At 41.9% G+C, this 25,069-nt stretch overlaps 1 pseudogene; it reads right to left on the bottom strand.

Moving 5' to 3' along the window:
* Positions 1–18,967: 18,967 nt before the first annotated feature.
* On the bottom strand, positions 18,968–20,381 carry LOC141802300 (uncharacterized; annotated as a pseudogene).
* Positions 20,382–25,069: the final 4,688 nt, after the last annotated feature.

Genomic DNA, 25,069 nt, shown 5'->3' with positions numbered 1-25,069 from the left:
TTTCTGTCAGGACCACTGAGCTTTCAAACAGCAAAGAAAAGGATCAGGGTGAGAAACAAGGAAATAAGACCATTTCAGTGACATAGCGGAGTTCATGATTAATTTTTAGGATTCAGATGGCTGGATGACAGACTTTGAAACTTCTGTCTGTAGCTGAATGTCAGAATCAATAATATATTTCACTTTCCAAGCTGTCAGTGTAGCACTAATATCTTAAAAACTGAATTAGCTCTTCTGTATGCATCACTCTGCCAGCATATTCTGACCATTAAATATTCCTCTGGCATTTATATCACAATCTGAAGGGACACAGTCAGCACTCCATCGCCTCGCCGTGCTTCTGCCAAACAGACCATCAGTTGTTGTGCCAGCTGCCCGGAGCCTTCGGACACTGGAGCCGTTAGCTGTCCACGCAGACTTCCTTTTAAAGATATTGCACACCTCAGCTGGCTAACTGATGAGAGAGCACTTTGATTAGCTTGGACAGCAGAGATGTGCAGAGTGTGAAACAGGAGGAGGTCTAACAGCCAAAGACGACAGCCCTACCAACACATTTGTTCTTTTGTGGCAAATTTAAGTGTTGCATTTAACAGGTTTTTTTTTAATATTTAAAATGAATATGAAAAATTCTGGACCACAATTTTTTAAAACTGGCACGTAAAATACTCAGAGGAAAACAAAAAGCCTCCTTTAAGTATTCCCTTTGGAAATGCTCTACAAAATTCCAGCGCTATCCAAACAACAAAAGTCAGCTAGACCGAGTGATCTGCGAAGGCCAAATGGTCTCCATTCAGAGGAACAAGCTGCAAATTCAGAGATGATGCAAACTCTAACACACATGTGAAAGTCCAAGACAGACGTTAGTACAAACTGAACAAAAATGCCACAACAAGTAAAAACAACTGCACTCTATTTGATGCGCTGTTGGGAAGGTTTCTGTCCTGGGCTTCACAGACCTAAAGCAGTGGCTCGGGTGTTGATTCAACGCTTAAGTACAAGCCAGGCGTTGCACTTTGTTTACATCCTAACAGCTAAACCATAAAGTTAATTTGAAGAACTTCATATCTTCCTGCCAGGTTGACTTGACTCGTTGTTAGTGTTTGATATAACATCAACTTCCGGAAGTACTTAAGATAAATCTGTAGTGTATAATCATATAAGTCAAACTTGAAAACTATTTGCTGTACATTAGAGCAGCTTGCTCCCCAGATAAGTGACAGAAAGAGCAGGAAAGAGCTGGAGTTAATGGTTTTCAAGAAGGCGGAGCACATATGTGCAGCAGCTCTAGCTCTACCCTGCAATGTTTTCATGTAAAGGTCCTACTGACTGTAATTGCAGTTTAAAGGCTTGACTGACCTTTGACTATGGTCGAATTTGTCCAGCAAATGTCTGCTAATCACAGTTCACTTTAAAGCTACATGCATTTGGATTAATTATATTTATATTTTTTTTATAAAATTATCAAACAGTATCTTTTTCTGCTGAATATTTGTTAATGTGTAAATTTTAAAGCACCTAAAGGAGTCAAACCCTGGATTTTGTTATGTGTTGTGGCATACAAAGATAACTACATTGTTTAGCATGCAGATGGTGTTTAAATCATAGACTCTGAAAATACTGGATGTCATCTTCTTTGGCTCAAAGTGAGGTCACCATGAAAACTGCTCCCCCTGGTGGCTGGCTGCAGTATAAGTCAAAAAATCTGTCTCTCCAGCCATTCCAATGGCCTGTGGTCAAACGTTGAAAAATTAATGCACTTTGTAGAAATGTTTCTCACGTCCGATTGTTGTGGTGATTTGAAGATATTATTTGGATGCCTTGTATTGAATTCCTCTTTTTTCTGAAAAGTTTCATTTTCAGTAGTTATACGAGGTTAAAAACAAGGTTTTATGTCATATTTAGTGATGATTGACAGCTGCTGCTCTTGTTTTTTTTTTTTTTTTTTTTTTTTTTTTTTTTTTTTTTCCGAGGATCATAAAATATGTAAGGAGGTAGAGTCAAGAAGTGATTAGACTCTTGAAAGAAAAAATATGATTATTTTTGTCACCCGGCTCCACTCAGATTCTCCCAGAATCCCTCACAGTCTTTACTGCGCAGACTCTGACTGCACAACAGCTACCAATGGCTGCACCTGTGACGGAGGTATTTTGGCTCAAAAACTGTACAATGATAAATGGCGGAGCCACACTGTCCACTCTATATACAGTCTATGGTTTAAATCAGTGGCAAAACAGACCATGATGATGCTTTACTAGAGCGCATTCCTTTGTAAGACACACCTACATAGTAGACAAAAAAAGTGAAAGTATCTGGTCGCCCATGCTCTTTTGTTGTAGACTCTCTTTCATTATCTATTATGAAGAAACAGCCAAGAACTGCTGATTTAATTTATATCAAATGAGGCACAAGATTCCATTATAAACAGGGTTTTAAAAATAGTTTGTTTTGTAAACACTTGAGGCCACAGCATCCTCCAGACCTCCATAAAGGAACGCCTCTGTTTACTCCTCAACCTGTCGTTTCTCCTCTAGGATGCAGCACAGCATCACAGCTCAGCGTCTCCTCTCTGCTCCCCATCTCTCTGAACTGGAGTGTTGTTTCAGCAGGATTATTGCACAAACACTTGTAAAGCATTGAAATCTTCACATTTGGATCCTTTTCCCTCTGCCCCTCCTCCCCTCCTCTCGCCTCCCTCCTGAAATAGCACCGTTAACTGCGGGTGTCTGCTGCCACTTGGGCATTTCATCCCTGAGACAATCAACACTTGACCAGATGGACGTGAGGAGTGGCCGCTCTGCTCCATCTCTGCAGATTGGACTCATGGAAAGGTCCACATAAATGCTGGATTCAAGGTGGTTTTGTTTGTATTCAGACTTGTTTTGCATTCCTGTGATGTAGCGTCTTGTGAGAAGTGCAGACTTGTGTCATCGTCCACAGCTTGTGATCATTACTCTCACTGATGTGTAAAGAAAAGACAAAGGTGGAAAGATTTCAGCTTGCTGGGGCTTTCTTTGTAATTGGGTGTATTTAGGAGTAAAAAGGTGTACCTCGCAGAAAATCTGCATTCCACTTTTCAGGTAATAAATCATAGCCGGAAAGACTCTTCTTTGTTATTGTCAAAAGCTGGCGTAATACGACTGTGGCCTGTGAGAATGTTATTTATTCCTGTGGCATTGTCGGTGTCTTTCCCCTCCACCGATCTCCAGCTGAAAAAGCTTTTCTTACAAGCCCCATTCAGACAGAACAAAGCGGCGCACTAATCATTCAAAACCAGATCTCGCTGGCTGTCCTCAGGGATCTGACGGGGCTCAATGCAGAATCTGTTAAAAGAAATAGTTTTTGAGACTCCACCAAAAGGTCAAGTAGATGGATTAAGAGATAAAAGCCTGATGAGATAGAAAGTCAGCTACACAAAAGCAATATACGGAGGTGGAGGCCTCGTCTCCTCACAACCTTTCCGAGTCCCTCCAGAGGACAGACAGGCGCTCAAATGAGAGCAATCCAGCCTGACCTTAACCAAAGTATTCTGATACTCCGAGCTTATCAGAGGAAAGCTAGATAATCTCATCCAGTCAGTTGATAAGACTTTAAATCTGTGGGGAGGTTCAAGAGCGTCTGAGGGTAACTAAGAGCCTCATTCATCAAATATGCCAAAGTTTTTATTCTAATTTGCTTCTTAAAAAAGTCCAAAAAAAAACTGTCCACCAGATGAAAAAACCTGCAGAGCTGGGAGAGCGGCAGAAACTTAAACATGAAATTTTCAAGCATGTTCTTTATGTTGTGTGTTATTGTGTAAGCATAAGAAATGTGTCTGTGAAGAGGCCTAACGTCTAAAATATTCAACATTCAAACTGAAAACCTGCAGTTGCGTGCTAAGATTATATGAGAGAGATTGTGCGGAAGAAGTTTTCAAGCTTCTTTTTGTCATCTGAAGAGAAATTGCCAATAAATTCTGAGGCCTGTACTACGAAGCGGGATTAACAAATCCAGGATCTTTCTCTGTTTCTTGGGTTAACTTTACGGGACATTCCCAGTCCCTATAAGCGGCACTAGAAGCTGGATATTAACTCAGTAAGTGAACCCAGGGATGATCATTGTGCGCTCACACAAAAGGGGTGGAGTCTGCAGCGTCTGACCAATCACAAACATGGAGAAACTTTGCCTGCTTCACTCTGGAGGAGCAGACAGTTGTTCTTCAGAAATATGGAGAACTCAAACTCATCATCCAAGACAAAAAGCAACACTGCTGCAGCAAAATCCAGAAAGGAATCCTGGCAGAAGATTACCAACCCAGTTTATGCGTAAATTTGTGTAATTATACAATATTAAAAGGACGGCACTGTAATCACTCAATTTCAAATTATTGAAGCACAGATGTTTGGGGCAGAGCTCTTCCCCAGTGCCCTTCCTCTGGTTCTGATTTTCCATTGAGTTCTTTTGAGGCTCAACCCCCATGAGCGTGTTTTGTGTTGAATATCAATTCCTCACTGTAATGACATGAGTATTTGTGCGTTCCATAAATTCATGTTTCTGCAGTTCTGCCATGTGTGACCATCATTATTGATCACATTACTACAGATGCCCCTAACTGTGCCAGACATTCGTAACATATGGCTCCATTCCTTGACTGATGTAGACTAATTCTTCAGACTGGATGCCATCAGGGACATCAACGGATTACATCAAAACTCTTTCTCTCCTAAGTGTTCCTCTGGATCCGCTCACCAACTTTGTCAGGATCCTCTACAAATGGGCAGGTCATTTTCCAAGACAGCTGATTGGTCAGGAGGTGGTGCTTTTGCACTCGCTGATCTCTAATCTAGAACCTAAACTGCTCCAGAGCAGGTTAGCCATTCCACTTAAGTTACCTTGGTGATTTATCCCAGTAAGAAGTGAACCAGCGTCATAGGACAGAAAAGTCCAGGGTTAAGCCTGAAGTTACCTTGACAAGGGAAATCCAGCTTTGTAGTGACCTCGTACAGACCTCTGGCAGGAAAAAATCCTGAAAACCCGCATGAAGAACAGCGAACAATTTGCTCCAGATCAAATATTTACTCTCAGGCACAAATCTGCATGATTTTCAGTCGCTAAAGACAATCAGCGTTGACTCGTCCTGGAATACATCAGACACAAGAGATCCCCCCTCCTTTCAACAAACAAACATTGTAAAGGTAGCTTTATTCTCCTCAGAAAGACGGACCCAACAATGTTTCACCTTTTACACATGATGTTCTTCTTTTACAAATGGACTGCCAAGGACTGCAAATATGATGCTGAACCCTAACCTGTAATCTCCAATACTAAACTTTACAACAAAAGATCCCTGAGATGTCACCTCAGTTTTGAGGTCACGAAAGTGCATTTAAGCTCTGTGTCCACCAAGCAGTTCAGTTCAGTTTGTCTCGGCACGGCACGCCTTTTACAGCGTTTCCACTGACTGATCCTGGGACAGATCGCCAAATGACCAAGACGAGCCGTCCCACTTTTTGGCACCCTTCCATAGGGGTGCCAGACTAAGCCGATCTAATCTCGAAAGGTGGGGCTACAACACTGCAGATCATTGATTGGTCGAAAGAATTGTCACTTACCCCATGACAGCGGCTGCACACAGTATTCTCTGAAACAAAGCTGATTTCACTTTGTATCAAAGAGCTACATGTCAGTCACAAGGAGGACGACATGCTAGATGTCTTCCATCTATGCTCTTTGTTAACTGTGTCGCATTTTTCTTCTTCATTGGATTTATCACTTTTTTGCGCTGCTATGGCGTCACGCTATTGTTTAACAGATGCAGCTTTCAGTATCTGGCACACCACGAGGGGGCACAGTTTGCTGTGGAAACGCAAACAGGATTAGGCTTAACTGTACTATACCGTGCCAAACCACACTGAACTGAACCGGACTGCTTGGTGTAAACGCGCCTTTAGATGGAAAAGTGGATTAATTGGGATTATTAAGCAGTCAGATTCTAGGTTAAAACGCTCTCTTGCTTACACCTCCCATTGGTGAAGTGATGGTGGCCTTTGAGGACCATAAACTCATGTGATGCATAAAGCAGTCTGATCTTACTTTTCTGTAACAAATTGATTTTAATATTTAGCTGATAAACTCATTCAAACATAACTATTTATATCATATACCACTTCTACCAAATCTGATGAGCAACATTTTGCCTAATAAATCAGACTACTGAAGGGAAGCTTCTAATTTTACAGTGAAACTGAGACTCACCAGAAGCCGATGAGCAGGATCTCTTCAAAGGAATGTGATTCAGTGAGTTAAGAAATGACCGTTTGAAATTCTTTGCAGGAATATCTGGAGTGATATTTCATATCTTTGTTTTGCAGTTTACAGACTGTGGTGTGGTGAAGTCATTTGAGGGTCTGGAGAAGTTTAGCTAAAAGCAGCAAAACAGATTTATGGGGATGCATTTCCTCTGAGCAGAAAGACAGTTTCAGTACTGCTGACCTGGGCTGAATCTTTCCTTGCCTTTCATCTATTGCATGCTGGGATATCCTCCTCAAAGACCCCACAGAGTCCTCACACAGCTCTGCTACATCTGCTTTGTAAAAACTGCACCACCTGTTAGTTTAACTCAGTCTACGTCTCTGACTTACAGCAGCACACTGATTAGGATGCTGTAAGCACTCCTTTACTCATTTCAGAGTGTGTGTGTGTGCATGTATGTGTGTGTGGACGTGCCTGAGTGTGTGTGTGTGTGTGTGTGGGAATGGACACGTGTTCGTGCTCTCCCTCTGTGTCCTCAGACCTGCTCTCGTCTGCTAATGAATACTGGTGGAATGAGGAGCTCTAATGGAATTACACTTTAATGATGTTTGCTGTTTTTACGATGGTAATTAATTAGATCAGTGTAATCTCCTTCTCCCAAAAACCTGCCCACATGAAAAACCATAAGTAGTGAACGCCCCGGCCCCCCAGCACATCATAAACAGCAGTAATGGTGTTCTCCCTGGATGAAGCTCTCTCCCTAAATGAAGCAGAGCAGACGCAGAGAATCCTCATCCTCTGAGATGTTCACAGACCAATTACCTGCTGTCTCCATATGCATTTTAATTTTAACTTTCAACTCAGAGCTCCTCTCGCTGCCTGCTAACTGCATCCCAGAGCACCTCTTCAGGTTGAGTGCCACACATAAATCCACTTTAAAATGAGGTTTCCTCAAGCTTTTACCGTAGAATCATGTTGACTGTTAACCACCAAGATCCTCGTGGGGAAGACGATGAAACGAACAAAAGCACACTCAGCCGGAGAGGGTGAAGGAAGCGGTTGTTGGAAGGTTAAGGAGGCTTAGATAACAGAATCTGGTCTTGCATTTATCAAGTGTTTAAATCAGCCTTCAAGTGTAAGTCTAGTTTTCATCCACACCTTGAAGAAGTTGGATGTCTCTGCAGATTGAGGAGAGAGAAAAGAAATAAAGAGCACTGCATTTTTTTTTTTTTTTAGATATTTATGGGTCCAAAAATCTAGATCTAATGGGCAGAAAGGGTACAGTTAAGGCTACGAGAAATCTAAAAAAACAGCTCCTGGAAAAAAACAGAATCGATGCCTATGCTGCAGTGGTCTGTTCACACTTGAGAGTTTATCAACAAAATGAAGAGTGAGGTTACGTTAGCTCTGCTTGGTAGATGACTGGCAGGACATAGCTAACCAGGATTCACTAACGTTACACATTATGGGCATGTCTCACCACCTGCCAGCTGTTCTAAAGATAGATAACCACTAAACTACTTCAAAACTGACAGATTTTAGCTGTTGTCACTTGAGCCTACAGATACGTTGGATATAGCAGGCTACAACATTTGCTTGATGTCACCTTTCAAACCATATCGCCACAAAACTGTACTGGTAAATACCTCGGAGTGTTGTATCCAGTAAAAAGTTGTCTTGAACAAAGAAATTTGTTTCGATCCGATCTCCATTCAATTCCAAAACAAGCACTTGCCTCCATTAAAGTAGCTTACGACAGTGTGTGTGAGACTTCAGGCCAGAAGGTGGCGAGGCAGATCCTCCTCAAAGCATCTTTAAGAGTGACCTTTCTCTAATCTGCTTAGAAGACGTTCAGTGTTTTACTGCTGAATCATTTCCCTGTTTACATGTTTGTAAGGCAAATATCATGTGTTGTTTATGTTATTTCTTTGTTAAATTAGAAGCACATGTCATCAGACAGCATTTATACCAGGATGTGTTTTTTGTTGATGTGGAGTTTGTCTACCACAATTGTTTACAAATCATCTTGTTATATGATGTGTGCTATCTTAGCTTGTGATTGTGATTGTAGACACAGTATGTCCTTTTATTTAATAAGGCTGCCGCATATCTCTTGCAGTCATAAGTTCATAAAGAGGGTTTATTATCATATTTTATACTTTGCTTAAGGTAAAAAGTTTATCACTGACTCTGCTAGCATTGCTGTTTTTCTATGAGATTTATTATGTACTGTTAGCATTATGCTAAGTAAGGATTTTTGTCCTTGAGCCAGCTTAACTGTGAATCTGAAGTTTTACAGATATGTGTTTTTAAAGCAGTAGATCAAATAATCCTAAACGAATGTCTTTTTGTTTTTTTTTTGTTTTTTTTCTAATTATGTATGGGGGTTGCAGTGGCTTAGCCCATAGGGACTTGGCTTTGTAACAAGAGGGTTGCTGGTTCAAGTCCCGGGATAGACCAAGATTGGAAATTGGGCTGATAGCTGAAGAGGTGCCGGCACAACTCCCTTGAGCACTGTCTAGGTATCCTTGAGCAAGGCACCACACTCCTTGCTCTCCCAACTGCTCAATGTTGTATGTTGCTATGGACAAGAGTGTCTGTGAATATAGCTTGTGCAGTGTATAGTTAAGTGTTTCTTTTTATTTCAAGAGGTGGTTGAACTGTGTTATTTTTATATAAAAGACTGAAATGAAAATACTGTCGAATTGCTGAAACAAATGTTTAAAAATAAAGACTAACAGAAGCAAGAGAAGGAGACACACCTGTTGCCTGTCTCAGTAAGCTATGTGTCAGCTCACTCACATTTTTATCTTCTGTTTTTGTCTCATTTCAAACAAACAGAAATATAAACTCATCCTCAGACCGCAAGCTTGAAGCAGCAGTGGCTAAAAATACTTACAGAGCTTTTATTTGCGCTGGAGTTGATTTACCAACAGTTACATCCCAACCACTTGATGATTCACTATAGGTGAAACAGACTCCGAGCTGAGCGTTTAGGGTGTTGTTAAGTTGGTCTTTTTCTTTCACCTTTATCAAACCAGGAAGTCTGATTGAGATTCAAAATCTCTTTTAAGAGAGTGACCTGGCCAAGGAAGCAGCCAATCACACCATATTAAGATGCAACAAATACAGCACAAAACAACAGTAATCTATCATCCAGAGACGGAAACACGGAGGTATTAAGAGGACTAAGATGTTAAGATGATTAAGATATGGACTGTCAGCACTGACTTCATTCCTCAGTGTCTTTTTTATCCACTTGTGTTGTTCTTTTTTTGGAAACCCTTCCTGTATAAATCTTCTTGCTTTGCACCGTCGACTCATCAGATAGCAAACAATAAACGTGATAAGAGGATTGACATCCCCGCTCACTTGGCACCGAAACAGATAGCGACCACATCCGTCCATGCAGCCTGAATACATGCATACTGATTCCCGCTCTCCTGTTTTCAATTTGCATTTACAATGCAGCCGTCAAGTAGCTGGTCACCTAGCGAAGTGAAATATCTGCCCCTCCCTCCTGCAATTGACATTGTGAACGCAGCGCCAAGGCAAGTGGAAACAAACACGGCAAACGAGTCGGTCACATGGTGAGAACGACCTTGCTTTATGACTTAAGTGCTTCCCGCCTTCTCCTGTCTGATCTGCAGCTTCCATCTATCAATCTAATGACGTGGCAGAGGGCCAGGTTCATCAGGCTCAATTACTCTGCTCTCATCTGAGACTGACAGAGATGCAGCAGTGTCCCAGCTGCAGCTGGTCTGAGACTGGACCGGCCTTGGTGTCAGGATGGTACTACTGTAGAAAGAGCAGTCTGTAGGATTTATCATATCAATTCACAACTACAGAGCTCTTCCAGCAGAAAACATCAAAGACTAATGTACAAAAAAAAAACTTGTTCTGAAAAGTTGGGGTGCTGTGTTAAATGTTAATTTAAAAAAAAATAGTGATAACTTGTAAACACTTTAAAGCCTTTATTTGATTGTAAGGTGTGGAAAGCCTACACATTTAAAGAATTAATGGTTAATGTAAATATTTGATTCATTTGAATATAATTTTACCCACACATTTTAAACTGTTTGTACAGGGACAACAAAACAGGTCAAATCTGTGTGATATTAAAAAATAGCTGAAGGAACATCTCCCAACTAACTTGGTTAATGATCAACAGGTTGATCACATGACTCTGCATTGAAAGGACACGCCAGAGAGGCTGAGTCAGAAGGAAGAGGGACAGATGAGAAGAGGTTCATCACTCTGTGAGAGACTGTGTGAGTTCAGTTTAAGAATAATGTCTCAATACCTCAAAGTACATAAGCAAGAACATAATCTCATTAAAAAGATTAAAATAATCTGAGGAAATCTCTAAACAAAAGAGACCAGACCAAAACCTAAAGTCTTGTGTTTTGCTCCTAAGAAAATTATCAAAAACTATTGTCATTTTTAACTAGAAAAATCTTGAGGTCATCCTTCATGCTTTTATCACCTCTCATTTGGACTATTGTAACTCTCTGTACAGATGTTTCAACCAACACAGTGTGCAGAGGTTACAGTTAGTCCAAAACCCAGAAAACCGAAGGAGAGAGCATAACTCCCATTTTATCTTCTCTTCACTGGCTCCCCATAAATTTTAAGATTGATTCCAAGATTTTATTGTTGACTTTTATAGCACGCTCTGGACTTTCCCCTAAGTATATTTCTGATCTCCTCAGTCCATGTGTGCCTGGTCATACCCTTGAGGTCCTCAGCCAATGCTCTGCTCGCTGGCCCAAAGTCAAGGCTGAGGACCAAAGGTGACTGGGCTTTCTCTGTCAGAGCTCCCACTCAATGAAAAAACTGCCTGATGAGATCAGAATGGCAGACTCTTTGTCCTCTTTTAAATGTCTTTTAAAAACACATTTTTATCAATCTGCTTTTACTGGAGACACAAGCTGGGCGTGTTTTAATTGTTAAAATGCTGCTTTTATTTTTTTTATTTTTTTTCCTCTAATTTTTGTCTTTCACCATACATAGGCAGGATATTAAATTCTTATCTTTTGTACTTTTTATCTGTTTTAATGTTTTTATTGATTTATTGTTTGATTGATTGATTTATCTATTTATTTTTCTGATGTCTCCTGTCCTTTATTTGGTGGTGGTTTTTAGCCCTTTATATACATATACTACAATTTATTTAGTTAATCACCTTTCTCTTTTATTTCTTCTCGTTCACCTCTTCCATTGTTTGTTTCATTTTGTACAGCACTTTGTAACATAGCTTTGGAAAAGTGCTATATAAATAAAGTTTATTATTATTATCATTATCAAAGAACATGACTCTATAGTGGAACTCACTGCATGGGCTGAAAACCACTTCACAAATGTCATCTATGAACACAGTTAAACACTGCAGCCATAAAGTCAGATTTAAGCTGTCAATCAGAGGAAACCAGATAAACATGATCCAGAAACATCAGAGACTTCTCTGGACCTCAGCCTGTAAAGGTGAGAACAGTGTTGAATGCAAATCTGACATTCTTTTAGGAAATCCTGGACACTGTGTCCAGCACCCTAAAGAGGAGAGGGAGCACCCAGCTTGGCGTCAGCTCACAGTTCAAAGTCAGCGCCCCTGATGGTCTGGGGATCAGAAGTGTCCATGGCATGGGGAGCTTACACATCTGTGAAGGCTCCATTGGTGCAGAACAGTATAAATACAGGTAGGAAAGGAGTCGCATATGCTGCCATCCAGACAAAGACTCTTTCAGGAACCACTTTCTGCATGAATTACGGTATCGTGGCTCTGTAGTATGAAAATATGTCAACTGTTGAGCAGCTGAAATCCTCTATCAGGCAAGAATGGGACGTTTCACTTTCAAACTCCAGAAACGGTTCTCCTGGTTCACAGACGTTTACACACATGTTCAAAGAAGAGCTAATGATGCACAATGGGAAACATTTTACTGCATCAACTGTCCAAAACAATAACAAAACAAAATAAAAAACATAACCCCACTACAGGTCTCTCCTGGTTTTTGTTCTTACTCTTGTTTTTTTATCATCCATCACTTACCCTGTCACGGTCTCATTTTTTTCCCCCTCTCCACTCCTGCCCTCTGTGCTCTCCTCCTGTTGTCTCTGGATATCTCGGCTTCATTAGTTAACTGGTGACCCTCCTGATTTGAGTTTGGCTTCTGCAGCCTGCCAGCAGAGAGCACCCAGAGGCTCCGATCAGCTGCTGGGATCATTAGTGAGAGACTCCTGCCTTCCTGCTCAAACACATCAAAACATTTCCACCTCTGTCCTGGAGGAAGGAAAGATAACGGGAGCAGAAGGTTTAATAAATATTACATCTGACTGCAGGCCGTCCTCAAAAACAGCAGCACGATGAATTCTAAGCACCGGTGGCAGTTAGCAGATGTTAGTTCATCTTTAAAACTTCAGACGGACTGATTCATGTCGGGTATGTGATAATCAAGAAGAGTTTCAATGGAGCCAGCACAGAAGTCCCTCTGTGAGTCACAACTTATTTTCGTTATGCCTGTTTTGTTATTAACATGGTGCATGTTGTTTCTTGAAGTGCTTCCTGGTAACAAAAAACAAACCAAAGTGCTTAAAAAAAATTCAATGTAACTTCCTCTGTTACTGGTGAAAGATTATTACAGACACAGTAAAGAATAAGGTCATAAAGTTGTGGTATAAGTGTGTTAGAGTTGTGATATCATGAGGATAAATTCTGTACTGTTTATTAAAGAGAGAAAGGTCAGAAAAGCAGTCTGGGTTACATTTATCACAGATAAATAGGACAAAAAAAAAAACCTGTTTACTTAAAATGTATCTTATTTAACTGTAATACATAAAATGTTGAAGTGTTTTCAATAAATATATTTCCTGATTTTACAAGAGGTGTTTTTTTCTTCTCCATGTTAGATATGTTGTGGGTAAAAGGAATAAGAAGTCCAGCAGTGGCTGATTCCTTGTCCTTAAAAAATTAGCCAGGACATTTTTAAATCCTGGAGTGAGACAAAAATAATCCCTAAAGACTCTCTGGCGAAAGAATTTTTTGTCAAGCAGACAAGACAAGTGGCACAGATTCAAACAAACCCTGAGTTTTCCCAGAAGGAACTGACAAAGACTGATTTTACTGAATAATTTACAGTGAAATGTGAATTTGGTAGAACTTTTGTAAAATTTTATAAAAGTACCTTAGTCAGCATGCTGACATATTGTTTTTATGCTGATTTTTATGGCACTGAAAATCTACAACCACTCATGGTGTCAAACTCTGGTCAGAAGTAAGGGGCTCCTTACCTGTTGATGCACCTCTTGGCATGTCATCACAGACTCTAAACTGCCTACCACAATAGCAGTGCCTACTGCTTTGGCCAAAATTCAGTATACAGTGGGCAGTATGAAAAATCTGGCAAGATATGCAGTAGGCTATGCCAAAAATTCCTGGATGTAGTGACCCGGGAAAATTTCTCAGTATGCAGGGGGCCAGTGTATGTTGCATACGTTTTCCCACAATGCACAGTACTAATGCTGTTCATCCGACATGCTGCTTGTCAGACTGAACACACAGCCGGTGTAAGTTGACAAACGCAGTCAAGATGCAGTGGAACAGAGTTGGACTGCAGATTGTTACGTCCCCGGCCTAGGGGTGCCCAGGACACAACATGCAGAGCCCTCTCTGCTTGCCCAACCCAACAAAGGCCAAAGAAACAGGTTTTAAATTAGGTCAGGAGTTTTATTGTCTAAAGGTGAGCACAGCCCAAAACAACAAACAAAACGTTCCTATGAATCTAACCTTACCTGTGGAAAAGAACCAATGAAAAACAAATGGCACGTATCTTACCTAACTAAATCTAACAAAAACAGGAGAAAAGTACCAATAAAAGAAAACGGGCTTCTCCCTCCTGAAAATTCGCCCTTTTGGCTTCACACAAATCTCACTAGGCTCTACGAGGACAAACAGGCGGCACACGGCTCTTTGTTTGGCGTGGCAAGTCAGAGAGCGAGGGCGGGGCTTTCTCTGGCTTTTAAAGATGGAGACGCCTGATCCCTCCAATCGGAGCTCTTCCCCTCAAAACCAGTCCTCCAGCAGAGCACCAATCGCACCGACCGTCCTCCATCTCCACCTGTTGGGCTCACTCACGCACTCAAACACAGGGAAGAGACACAACTAACAAAACAAACAAATACATGACTGAGGGTCATGACAAGATGTATCTAGCGTATTTCAGGTGTAAGACCATTCTTCAGGAATAAGTCAGAAATTTGTGTTTTTATCAAACTTATTCAAAGACATTTAATGCATTCATCTTTCACGTTTATATTTGATCTACTGAGTACTGTATACAAAAGCAGTATATAGTATTCAGTACTTACTTCATGTTCCATTTATATGTAGCATGTAATAGGCGCTTTGAAATGTAGCAAAGGACCAGCGATAACAAAACACAGGTGAGGCACATCAGAGTCATAAAGGAAGTGCAGACAGGTGCACAGAGAGTTAAGACACCTTGCACACAATGCACAGCACTAATGCTGTTGATCTATGATGGTGGCACTCAGGTGAATTACTGTCACCTAACTGGGATGTGTCAGCATAACAACTACAATACAACACTTATGTTAGACAATCTGTGAGATACAAGTGAAGGGCTCCCAAAGAAACAGCAGTCAGTCTTATCACGTCTTCTCAAGAAGTGTTTACTTCTCTGAAATTCATGACAGCCCATAAACCACTAACTGACTTTTTTCAGTGTACATGGATTTTACGGAAGTAGGTTTTCCAAATTTTTGATGCATAAAAACAGGACCCTGAAATCTGTCAAATTTATTCATTTCTAAATTAATGTAAAATGTACATTGACCCCCCCCCCAACACACACACATTAAATAAATAAATAGATTCAATTACTTTAAAATAACTCCTCACCAAAACTAATAACTGTTTACTTCCCTTGCGTAATTTTAATTTTATTTAAATTATATTTTGATCACCTTTAACCCACCTGTTATTGTATTGTTGCGGTACGTTCACTATCTCTGCATATTAATAACTAAAATGCAAAGATCTGCCCATGGATTGTTTTGCATATTTATAACAAAGGCACAAAAAAAAGTCAACTAGTTGTGCGCCCACTTTTCTAACTGAAAACCTGCATTGCATGCTTTAAAAAGGCCCCACGGAACAGCCAAACACAAAAGTAGTAGGCAGTATGCAGTGACTACTACATACTACATTTAAATGTAGTTGGTAGTAGATAGTAGGCAGTTTGTAGCAGAGCTTAACACCTAAAATACACCAAATCCATCTGTGTTTCATTACTGTAAACTGATATTATAGGATTTCATTTAAATCAATGTGTCAACTTACACAGGATCTGTTCAGTTGCAGTACGTCTGCATGGCTGGTCCGTCGTGTTGCAGGTAATACACAGCCTTGCTACTTTTGACTGACGCAGAGCTGTGACGTATAATTCACTGCAGGGAAGATCGAGTGGGTCAGGAAGATGTGACCGGGAACTACCTAAAAACACCCAGAGTCTTTCAAAATAAAACAGACCCTGTCAAAATCAGTTTGTATTTAGCTTGACTACAATGATAAACAGACAAAATGAGCGGAGCCAGACCAGGAGTCAACAGGTTTGAGGTTTTACAACCCAACCTGAATGAAGAGAGACTTATGAATGGAGTGAAAAGCACGGGAACTCCTTGGTCTGTGACTCCAGCTGCTTGTCGGACTGAACATGCAGCTGGTATATATTGACAAACGCAGTCAAGACGCAGCGGAAAAGAGTTGGACTGCAGATGTATCAGGTGTATTTCAGGTGTAAGACCATTCTTCAGGAATAAGTCAGTTGATTGTTGATAAAGCGTCACAGCATTCTTGGACTGGAGTCGGTGTAGGTGTACCTGGTCCTGGTGCTCCCTGAATGAACATTTTAAGAAAGTGATGTAATGCCTTTAAAAGTTACATAATTCATCTTCTTTAACAGCATGAAACTTGTTCATACCTCTCCCAAAAAATGCTCAACATTGAAAGTTTTGTTCTCCATGAAGTCCTTACTTATCAAAAGTAAAGTTTCTTTTTTTTTTTCACCTGCGTGCAGTTAGTCATGCAGAGACTGTCAGAAAGGTCTCAAAGAGCAGGGGAACAAAATTAGTCAAGACTCAGAGGTTACACAGTTTTTATTTCCTCAGCCATTAGCATCCGTTCAGGTAATGAGTGTTCCTCCCACACTACACGCTGCATATTTCTAATAATTAGCATTAATGAAGTGACCTGCAGACCCACCACCTGCAGCACTTGACACATAACACCTTTTGATTCAAAATTGTTTTTCACTTTCAGCCCAGTCAGAGAGTTTGATCCAGAGACGGAGCTGAGGGCGGAGATTCAGAGGGCAAGGTCCAGCCCAGAGGATGTCTGCTCTGCTGTCCTGCTACACCTCCACCCATCGCCTTCTGCTAACTGCCTGGTAACATTGCAAGAAAAAGTTTAATGCACACACTGAATGAGAAAATGTGCTGTAAAAAGCTGCGACAACTTCACTTCACTTCACACTGAACAAATTGAATGAAGCAGAACAAAATCCGGAAACAGGACACATCAAACTAAGGCTTGATACTGGAGTACTCCATGACTGTAGGGGGCGCTGCAATCATACTTTGAACATTGAAATCCTTAAGATCAGATTTAAGACATAAAGACTCTTCTCACAATAAAGACTTATCAAAAGGGTAGGGTAAGGAGTGACATATTTCCTGTCTTCAATCTGCATCAGTTTTTGCATCCGTTCCACCTTTTTACTGCAGAGAAATCTGCTTTTTTTTTAGGTCAGAGGTCTCAAAGCACCAAGAGCATCCAATCTTGGGGCCTCTTCACAATTTTCCTAAAAAAAAAAAAAAAAAAAGAAAAAAAAAGAAAAAAGCTAGACAGCTGAGAGCGTTTCTTCTCGGACAGCTGGGTCACATTTGCTCTGAGGGAGGTGGCAGATGAAACCCTCAGTATGTCTTGAAGATGGACATCACTAAGTTTGGAGCTGTTCTTTGATTTGCCTCGTGTTTTGTTCTCTGGAATACATTTTATTGTGTTGACAGCTCTTTCTTTAGCTGTGCAGCTTGTTGTGTGCACTCATCTTCTTGTTACTTTGCACACTGCTCCTCATGTTTAGTTGAATAATGCTGCATGTTGTACTCCTTTAAGATGACAGCTTTCTCTTTGCACATAAAGCCCACTTAGTTGGGTCATTTTGGAGCGAAATGTGACTGCGGTGAGCGAAGGTCCGTTTCTCAATGGATTTGTCATCTAGGAGGGCTAAAAAACAAATTTAGTCGGGGTGTATTTTTTAAAATGGTGGGGAAAATTTTTTAGAGCCCAAAATCCAAAATGGCTGTCATGGAAATGATCTTTTTAACAGCTCGACCTACAATGATGAACAATACATGTTTTCAGACCTTATTTTTGTTGAGAAATACATATTTCAGGGTTGGATAATGATTTGACCTTATTTGAACCTTCAAATTCAAGATGGCTGCCAGTTTTGGTGTTTTTTATGGGTATTTTGGGGGAGTTTTTGCCATTTTGGGGGCTTATTTTTTCAGTTTTGTTACAGAGTCTCTATAGGGTTATAATGGAAGCTCTGCTCATGATAAATTGAATAATATACAGTTAAAGTTCACAGATATAACATCTGAAGTCAATAAAGTAGATGTTTATCTGTAAACAACTCTTGTTGATTGACTATTTCCCATTAAAAAGGACTATGCAGAAATGACTTTTCAGGTCTATATCACAATATTTTTGGCTTCATTAAATTCTTTTGCAGTTTCAGACCAATGGAAATGAAAAGATTCCTTTATTTCGCTCCCATTTAAATGAATGGAGATTTATCATCACCATGGAAACCACTGGAGCAAAGACATATGTGTGATGTCACAAGGAAAACGCAGGCTGTTTTCAAATTCACCTACAACATACTGTGTATGAAAGTAGTATGTAGTAGGCCCTGGGTACTGCATACCACACTTGAATGTAGTGTGTACTATGACTGTTCTGTTAGGTTTATTTTGTCAATGACAGCCATTTTGGATTTTGGCCTCTAAAAAATTTTCCCCACCATTTTAAAAAATACACCCCGGCTAAATTTGTTTTTTAGCCCTCCTAGATGACAAATCCATTGAGAAACGAACCTTCGCTCACCGCGGTCACGTTTCACTCCAAAATGACCCAACTAACTAAGGAAACACTGAGGAACTGAAAATGGTGTAGTAAGTATGCCAGATCTGTAGGTGGCACTATAACTGTCTTGTCCAGAAAGGGCTTTTGGTAGATTTTCACCAAAGTAGTGCTAGGCTGATCATCTGGTGTATTGGGGAATGATTTATGCTTAATTGGAGCAACAGATGCACATTTTGTCGAAAGACAGTCAGCATATTAAGTGGAACAAGCACAACACAGTGGGCCACGACAATCTCAACCACAGTATTGTTGTACAGTTGTATGTGCATGCACAAAACTCAAGAATTGTACAGCATCTTACTAAAACTAAGCAATGTCTCCAGTTTAAACTTAGCTGCCAGTTGTCCCTCCTGCCCCCTCAGCTTTGGGGTGGGAGCAAACAGAATGGTTTGTTACACACATCTAGTGATGCTTATTCTTGGACACATCATCAGTGATAGTACCTGGGGTCATAGGAGGTTTCGGGTCTTTCAACTTCAGACCCACTCTCCCAGGCGACCCGACCGGGAGTGATCAGTTCCCGGTCTGTGTCCAAGAAGCGCTCGTCCACTGCTTGTCCCTCTGGATCCACAGCCATCGTGAGGCTCTCTCCGCAGCCTCTGATGATGAACAGATGGCTTTTCTTTTGTGTGCACCTGTGATGCCCAAGAGGCTAAAGGCCTTGCAGAGTGACTTCCCTGCAAAACCCCTTGCCCCTACCTCAATGGGTAGACATCTTGCACGCCACCCCCGTCCACGGCACTCCTCCACCAGCTCTGCATATTTCTCCCTCTTTCTCTCATTGGCTTCCTATATCCTCTCCTCCCAAGGCACTGTCAGCTCCAGCAAAACCACCTGTTTGGACGTGGCTGAGGATAGGATGATGTCTGGTCTGAGGGTGGTTTCGACGATGTTTTCTGGAAACTTCAGTTGTCTTCCCAGGTCCACCCTTAGCTGCCAGTCCCTGGCTGTTCCGAGGAGGCCAGTTGGAGTTTTCCTGCTGAGGGGTGACTGTTCCCCAGCTTTAACTAAGGGTATGGCCCGAGTTGGTGGTTGTAGGCGCCTGCTCTGGTCTATGGCAGCATTGATGGACTCAGCAACCGCCTTTAGCACCTGGTCATGGCGCCAGCGATAGCGGCCATCACCAAGTGCTCTAGGACAGCTGCTAAGAAATGTGCTCCAGCGATCCTCTACCCTGACACAAGGGGCATGCTGGGGTTTCCACCTTGCCCCAGCAGAAGAGGTTGGATGGGCTGGGCAGGACGTCGTAGACCGACTGAATGAGGAATCTGATGCGGAGGGGCTCAGCTCTCCACAGCTCGGCCCATGAGATTTTCCTCTCCATGGCCTCTTCCCATCTGGTCCAAGCACCCTGCTGCCTCAGACCTACCCACTGGCTTGCCCGCTGCTCTTCAACCCCCGCCCTCACTTCGAGCTGGACAAGGTCCCTCCTTTTCTTGCCCTTGACCTTGCTGTAGTGGGTTGTTGGGATGGTGCCCAGTCCTGCTCGACCGGTTGCCACGGAACCGACCAGTTCTTTGTGGGACAGCCGTGCTTCTGCCTGGTCCACCGCCTCCTGCGCCCGCCATCTTCTGCCCGTCCTCACTTCGATACCGGCCTGGGCCACTTTCGGGTCCTTCGACTCCTTGTATTGGAGGACTTCCCTCGCTCTGGCAACCTTGAATTCCTCCGTCAGACTGTTGAAAGGGAGGGTCAGTTTGTTCTTATTGCCATAAAGGGCGATGCTGCTCAGGCTTCTGGGTAATCCTAACCAGCGTCGCAAGTGGCTACTGACCCTCCTCTCGAACCCTTCGACCGTGGAGATGGGAAAGTCGTATACCAGCAATGGCCACAGAATCCTTGGCAGAATGCCATGCTGGTATACCCAGGCCTTGAATTTCCCTGGGAGACCTGACTTGTCAACTGTGGTCAGCCAACACTCCAGCATGGTAAATAACAGAATGACAGGTGACAGACATTGCTTTCAGTGTCTTCAAGAGTACAGGGGATGAAGCTGGACACTACCCAATGGATGAGCTCGCTGAATGTTATAATGTTGCTGTTTTAGATCAATACGACCTTAAAGGGTCGCTGGATTCTGAGAAACATTTTCACAAATTTCCTCTTTCTGACAAATGAAGACACCATGATAGCCCAGTGGCAGAGGGGCTGCTGGGGGGCAGAGTGCCATCGTGCTGTTTACAGACATGGCTGACAGAGCTGACATCGGACGCCGGCGCCACATTGGAGGAGCTTTGCCCGCTGTGGGCAGACAGGATCCAGGAGACAGAGACTGAACGGACTGCTGGGGAGGCTCAGTCCTGGACCCTGTGGAGGTGGAGACTGGCTGGGCTGGAGAGTGGTGGACGGGCCGTCGTCATCTATTTTTTTGTGGACCTTTTTGCACTTTCTATACATTTTCTTACTTTTGTTTTCTTGATTGCTGCAGTGACTCCTGAATTTCCCCTCGGGGATAAATTAAGTATTTTCTATTCTATTCTATTCTATTCTATTCTATTCTATTCTATTCTATCATCATGTCCCGCCAGTCTCCTCCTGAAGTGTCGGCTGACATGCAGGTCCAAGGCCAGCTATGACAGAAATAACATGGAAACATCTGACACTGAACCTGAGCCTACACTAATTCAGGATGCAGCAGGAGTTTCTGTTATGAACTCCAAACTGACTACCAATGCACATCTTCCAAATGTGGACCCAAGAAAGACAGCCTCTGTTGCTCAGAAAAGAACAGCCAATCAACACATTGTGCTGAGGAAAGGATGGCTTGCAGATCATCTGGAACGTCCAACAACAAGATATAAAAGAAGCAGCTTCAGTGTCTAAGGAGGTCTAAGGAGGTTTTTCTTAGGGCCTGTGGAGGGTTTTTTCTTAGGGTCTGTAAAGGTCTTTAGAAAATTTTAAGGGGTCTTTAGAGGTTTAGAAGACCTAGGGGGCTCACTTTGTTCAAGATAGCTTGTTTTGAATAAAGTTTTTGAATTCAATCCATCCCGACGAGGCTTGCAGGAGACCCGAAGCACCAGAAAAAGTTACTACTGCTTGCTGTGTACACAGCATCAGTGGCTGCGGCATTCAAAAAAAATACAAAAAACAAAAATCCACTCTGGTGGCCATTTTTAAAACTTTCAGTTATAGGTTGTTCAAAACATTGTTTCTGTATCAAGGAGAAGCAGAAACGCAACAATACTTTTGTATTTCATCCTAAAACTGTTGTCATGTAAACAGCCCCCCGCAACAGGTGTGATTCTCCTTGAACTCCATAGAAATAGTGATTCTTCTACTGCACCTGAAACACGTTTGTGCTTCGGCGTTTGCGTTTGCGCTCAGGGTCAACAAGGAAATCAGGTATTTCTTCCTCTGTCCCAAAAGTCAACAGTCGATAAAACAACAGTTAGCCAGATCTTAGCTGATTAATGACTCGGTAGATCATCAAAGGACAGCTGCTCTGAAGCTGCAAAGATACAGCGGTTGTTACATTTCAACCAAATATCCTGGTTCTGTGAGGCGCCTGACCCTGTAAACAGGACATCAGAGCAGGATTTGGTCGGCCTTGAGGAGCTGAAGGCGGCAGTGAGTTAATCTCTGCTCTCTCTGCTGTAAAATAACCCCGAGCTGTGAGCACCTCTGGGTGATGTGAGGAACCAGGGCCGGACAGTGATGAGTTTCCTAATTTGTGAGAATTGAACTTGTTCATCATTACAGCCAGCGGGGTCAGGTTTAGCCTGAGCACAGAGACAGACATTATGTTTAAAATGAGCAGCAGGTCAGTGTCTTCATTACCAAGACGTCTGCCTCTGCCTCTGCCTCTCCTCTGGACGGGGTCAGAAATGATTTCATGCTTATTTTGGCTAAGCTCCTATTCCATCAGTTATTTGAAATCCATCGAGTTAAGCCTCTTGCAATCAGCAACAAAAAGCCCTGTTGAAATGTTTAAGCAGTCGTAACAAAAATAAATGAAGTTCATTAAAAATGGAAATCTTGCAGAGGATTAGACAGAGAGCCGCTCTGCGCTGCTGGGACTGCCGGATGAAAACCCTGCTGCTCAGGATCAACACACAGAACGGTGTCAATGCTGTTAATTGCCCCCAAGTCCCCGTCCCCCAGTGAGGCTCCCGGCTGCCTCTCAGCTCTGTCGGACTAATCTGAACACGGTGTTAATCAATGCCACTGCCATTTCCATAACAAGTGTGTAACGATGTTTTCAGAGAGAATTTTACATCTCCTCCATTTCTCCTCTCACTGACTGAACGTCTGCTGCGTCACTGAACCCAAACTGAAACTCGCCACTGGTGCTTAATGTCTGTGATGGCAGGAGTCAGAGTATGGTGTCATCTGTGGAAGTCTCATTTTGAATCATTGCTGTTCAGATCAGTAAGAGACAGTGTATAACAAACAGGTGGTTTTATGAACCAAAGTATGAAGCTCGCTATTCTCACTTGGATACTCTCTAAAAATAAAAACAAGTTAGAAGTACAGTTTGAAGAAGGTAATTTATTTAAATGGGGAGGAAGTGGCATTGTGATTCACAGCTGTGTTGACCAATGAGGCCCCTGTAGCACCAGATAATCAGAGTGTATTTCCTTAACAGTTCTCTAACATTCTGAATTTTTATCTGTTACAAATGAACAAAACAGTCTCAGTGATGTCATGAAGAGGAGTTTTGAAGCCCATCGTCATGAAGGTCACGTTGAGATAGGTCTTTGCTAATGGCTGCAGTGTTTTGCCTCAGTAAAGTCAGCCCAAGCAGCAACCTCTGATCTTACAAAAAAATGTCTCACTGGCTCACACTGTAGAGAGGGTTAATTTTTGATCTTAATCATCAGGTTGGAAGATACTTAGATCACTAGTTTGCCCGTTCAGAAGCACAGCTTAGCTGATAGACAGGCGGCGCCCTGTAGCTGTTGGTGAAACAACTCGTAGCCCACACCATTTCCATTTTGGCTCCTGCTGAAGATTTGCCTCAAACTTTGTCTCAGGAACAGATGGGTGACATCATGGAGACTATGTCCATTACTTATACAGTCTATGAGTCAGCCATGCTCTATTTGTTAAAAACTTGTGATTTTAATATTTTCAATACTGCTGAGTTCAACCCCCCAGTGTGCTGAGCTCTAAAAACTAAAATCCTTGTTTGTACCAAGCGGCAACCTCCAGTCTAAGAATATGAGACTATGCGGAAGTGGTAAAATCTGCTGTTTCTTGATTTTTTGCTTGTGGCTGGCTCCAGAAGTACCAGAGGTCGCATACACACCAAGCCAAAAAAAGATGTTTTCAAAGCAAAATTAACCTATTTACATCCTGGTTCAAAAAAAAGTATTTTGTCTGAATCGCTAATTTTACTATTTGCACCCACTGTACAGGGGATGAAATGTTTTCTTGGTAGTTTAGAGGATATCAAGAATGCGAGCTCGCCCAATCAGAGGCACAGCTCAGGGTCACATGACTGACAGGCGCCCTATAGCTGTACCTGAAGCCCTTTCCACTACCAATATGGCCCATAGCTGATGTGCTTCATTTTTCGTTTCAGCAACAGACAGGTGACATCAGGGAGACTACATCTATGTTTTATACAGTATATGGTTTGAACCAGGCAGAAAATACATTATTATCTAGTGAATAGATTTGCATTTGAATTGGTGCCTCTTCAGCCACCCTCTAGTGGACACTCAAGGAACTGCAGTTTTCAACACCTCTGCAGCTCATGGCAGGAGACTGCTGCTTGTTTTCACTCTCGACTTAAAAAATGCAGTGAAAAAAATCTGCGTTTACACGAAAATGCTGAGAATACCAGGCCTGTGGCTGGTGCAACAACTGTCATGTGCAGAAGCAGCTTTTGGTAGAGCTCCACTGAAGTAGAGCTGGGCCGATCATCTGGTGTATTAGTGAATGCTAAGTGCGGAAGTGGAGCAACAGATGCACAGTTTGTTGAAAGACAGTCAGCAGAAACAGCAGCACAAGTACAACATGGTAGTCCATGATGCTAATAACAACAGTACTGTTGTACTGTTGTATGCACATGTACAAAGTCAAGTTTGATGTCAGTGTTTCTGCTGAAAACTCTATCTTACCGTTCACACAGCAATTGCAGCTGCGGCATTTCAGAAAAATTCCTCTCTGAAGGTGTTTTTCAAAAGTTTCTGTTTCAGAAACACGGTTTCTGTGTAAACGAGAGGCCGAAACGCAATAATACTTTTTGCATTGTATCATTAAACCGTTGTCATGTACACAGCCCCTCAGTCATGAAACCAAAACTGTACTGAGTAGATATATTCTTATTTTTAATTTCTCCAGAGAGGACTGTGTTGTTGTGATTAGAGTCTGATTTTATTTAAAGCTGCCACCTAAAGCAAACTACTGAAGCAAGCTCAGTTCCTCTTTGAGCTGAATCCACATGGATTCGTTTTTGTGCTGAAATTATTCTTCATCTTATCCCTCAGTGTTAAATCTACCCGTTTATAACAAGTTTAACTGATTAAAAAAGTTAAATCTGCGAGAACATGAGTAGAAGTCAGAAGTTCCTCTCCTGATCCTCTGAAATAAGCTCATGGGTTTACTCATCACTTCCTTCAGCTATAAGTCATATTGGAAACAGAAAAACAGATGTGCTTGTCACCGTAT

Source organism: Halichoeres trimaculatus, unplaced genomic scaffold (assembly GCF_033239565.1).
Source record: "Halichoeres trimaculatus isolate MK-OKI-2021-1 unplaced genomic scaffold, fHalTri1.1 fHalTri1_scaffold_13, whole genome shotgun sequence".
In the NCBI taxonomy this organism is placed as follows: domain Eukaryota; kingdom Metazoa; phylum Chordata; class Actinopteri; order Labriformes; family Labridae; genus Halichoeres; species Halichoeres trimaculatus.
This window is presented reverse-complemented; position numbering and strand designations above follow the sequence as displayed.